The 3,732-nt window shown below is 31.2% G+C and overlaps 1 pseudogene; it reads left to right on the forward strand.

The window, feature by feature from the left end:
• Nucleotides 1-89: 89 nt before the first annotated feature.
• On the forward strand, nt 90-1,856 carry LOC117922254 (annotated as a pseudogene).
• Nucleotides 1,857-3,732: the final 1,876 nt, after the last annotated feature.

The raw sequence follows: 3,732 nt of genomic DNA on the forward strand, positions 1-3,732 counted from the left end.
TTGACCAGAGGCTAAACTTCTATTTATCATTCGTATCGAGGGTATGTACTTGGACTATAGTCATTTCCTTTGATACCTTTGCTTTCATAATAATCTTCTGGTTCTCATTCCTGTTCACTCTGGAACTTTCAGTATCAATGCTATGCACCCGAAGATGAGAAAGATTTTGCAGCTCTTGCATTTGAGACAGGTTAGATGTCAAACCATTGCATCTGGAAATGAGAAATAAATGGCCGTTATAAATCTAATACCATGCTTTGTGTTTGACAGCATTAAGTTTCTTCTCATAGCTTATATGGATATTCCTCTTCAAAGGATATAGTGGGGTAGGGCATTGGGGTTGAACACCAGGATGCCCTTTTTAGGAGTAGTATTGCTAGTTCTTGCATTGTTAATCAGAATTGTTTTCTTACTGTATCAGATCATATATATATGTATATGTGTGTGTGTGTGTGTATGTATGTATGTATATTTGTTTCACCTCAGAATCTGATGCTTATACCTTAGCACTGTGGCTGTGATGAAAACTTTGGGCAGATAGAAATTGGTATTATCTGTATTTTTTCTACGCTTTTGATAGTAGACTCTGACAGTAGTGGCAGTATTTACCAGCTAGCTATGCCCAGGTACTATGCATGATACTGTACCATATTGCTTCTGAGATAGGTTATGGAACTGTGGCCCATTAGCATTCATATCATGTCCATGAAACACGCTTGACACTCAAATGGCAAAGACAAACTACAATTTTCATTAACCAAAATAAATTGTCTAGTGAGAGCAAATAATCTAGATTGAAACGTTGAAAATCAATGCCTAACTATAGTACTCAAGGAGCTGAATTAAATGTATCGAGGATCAAATATCCCAAACTTGTATTCTTGATGCTATTTTGGATGGTGAATCATTAGTTCATCTAACAAACTACTTCCTTAGTGATTGAACATTTTTAGTTTTATGTCAAATGAATTAGTTATGCATCATCAATAAGGAGGATATAATGTCTCTTATCACGAGCTTACTAATCTAAGCAAGCTATCCCATTAGAAAAATGGAGTGTTCTTTGATGACATAAGATCTTCTCATTCACTTCTTTGAATACAGATATTCAATGGGGTGTTTCTTAAAGTGAACAAGGCAACAACGAACATGTTGCACAGGGTTGAGCCTTATGTGACTTATGGGTAAGTATCTCACTCTTTTGTTTTTCTTAAAATCCTATAAAAAGTCTGAACTTGTATATTATTCATTTCTAATGTATTTATATTGCAAATATTTTAGGTACCCCAATTTGAAGAGTGTGTGATAACTGATTTACAAGAGGGGCTACAGAAAGTTGAACAAGCAAAGAACTGCCTTGACTGAACTCCATTGTGGAACAGGTTTTTATGTCATTCTGTATCTTGGTTTTCTATGAGTGATTGTTTGCTATATCTTGTTGCTAACCTGCTTTTGTGATGATAGGCTTTGGGGAAGTTTGGGATTATTTGCATGGAAGATCTTATTCATGAGATCATGACTGTTGGACCTCATTTTAAGGAGGTCAACAACTTCCTATGGCCATTTAAGCTGAAGGCACCATTGGGTGGTTTGAAGAAGAAGAGGAATCACTATGTTGAAGGAGGAGATGCTGGAAACTGTGAAAATTACACCAATGAGCTCATAAGAAGAATGAACTAGACAGCTTGTGGTACTTTTGGCCTTTTCTTATTGGAAGTTTGATATCTTTTGCTTCTTCTTAGCAACGATAAAGTTGGAGAATTCTTTTTAGGGTCATAAATATGAACAAGGTGTTGAGAAATTGAATTTGATATTTGTTTTTAGACTTTGATAGTAGGTATCTTTATTACCTAGAATTTTATTAGCATCCATGGAAATGATCAATGAGTGATTTTCTATTATAGTTGCTTACATTCAAATTTTTGTATTACACGGTCAAATTTATATATGTCACATAACAACATTTTCATATGACCCTCTTACAATGAAATCTATCTTTAACAATCAAATATATATATATATATATATATATATATATATATATATATATATATATAATATATATATATATATATATATATATATATTTGCATGTTTGTGTGTAGGATAAATTATAAAATTACCCTTACAATATATGGTGCTTCGATTGATTGTTGTGTTACTTGGGTCCTTCCTCTTTCGGTTAGAGATACCCTGAGTGGTTGGTGTGAATTTAACCTGGGCAAGAAGCGTAGAAAGGTGTGGAAGGCAGCCCCTTTGTGTATTTTTTGGGCGGTTTGGAAGGAGAGAAATAGGATTGCTTTTGATAATGAGGAGCTTTCGATGCATAGGTTGAAAAGTTCTTTTATATGTAACCTTTGGTTGTGGACTAAGTCGGTTGTAAATGATGGTCCTCTCTCTTTACTCAGTTTTTTTTATTGGCTAGTCGCTAGTTGAGGGTTGGTATTGTATTTCCTATTCTTTTTGTGTCCTTTGACGCCTCTTGTATACTCCCTGTATGCTTTTAGGTCAGTCTCAAGGTGTCCTTTTCTAATATATGCCTTTTGTGTGTTTGCCTATCAAAAAAAAAAAAAATATATGGTGCTTCGATTGAGTTTGTAGACCTTTTTTTATTTTTTTTCTGGTAAGGTTACTTGTAAGTGTCAAATCAACCTCTTTATTATGGTTTTTGGAGCAAACTTGTTGGAAAACCTTTATATGTACACTTGTATTCATTTTCATATGATATGTTTGGATGTTTAAAAACCATGATGTTTAGTATTAGATTGACACGATAAAAAGTTTGTTTCAATTTAGGTGGTGTTTGTTTTTTTTTTTTTTCAACTTAAATGTGAGTAGAACTTAATTTCACTTTAAATACAATTTAATAGTATTAAGTAATATTATTAGGTTGATTGTTTTTTTGTTATTTTATTTTTGTAAAGTGGCAAGAATTAATGATGCCATGCTGAGATCTTGTTTGGATTGTTTTAATGGTTATTTTTAGTATGTATTAGGAAGGTTTAATATTTTGACCTTTTCTATTTAGTTAAAAAAATTTTAAATATGCATAATAAGTGAAAATAAAGAAGTTAAAAGAAAATCAGATAAAGTCTCAACATTAAGTTAAAAAAACAAATAATACCATAATCTTTAAAGTTTTTTTGAAATAGTGTTAAGTTTAAACCATGTTCAAGTTTCAATTGGTCTAAACTTACTATCACATGTACAATTATATGATAGTTTATAATATTTATAAGACGTGTGTATCTCTTAAAAGACAAAAAAAAAAACTTTAGTGCCTAAATTGGCTAAGGAATAATACTGTATATGACGAAAGAGGAGATGGTAGTTATCTTGTGAACATTTTTTTTGCCTCAAATCTTAGAAGATTTTTGATGTTTTATTTTAATTATTTCTTTAAATTAAGTCTTAATTCTTTAAATTGAGTCTTATTTTCAAGTATGTATATGAATATACTAATTAAAAAATTTAATTTTTATTTGGAATATGAACTCTCAAATTGAATTACATGTTTGCATAAATTTAGATTAAGATTTTAAACAAATGTTAAGACATGTTTAGACCACATATGAAAAAGAAAATAATAATAGTACATTATGTTTGCAAAATTATCTTGGTATGATGATTAACCAAAGGATGCTATATCTTCTTCTATACGGAAACTTAATCTTGTGTTCTTGTGTGGCTCTAAGTTGAATTGGTGTTTGTTTGGATTCAATTGCTTTAATT

This window comes from Vitis riparia, chromosome 9 (genome assembly GCF_004353265.1).
Source record: "Vitis riparia cultivar Riparia Gloire de Montpellier isolate 1030 chromosome 9, EGFV_Vit.rip_1.0, whole genome shotgun sequence".
NCBI lineage: Eukaryota > Viridiplantae > Streptophyta > Magnoliopsida > Vitales > Vitaceae > Vitis > Vitis riparia.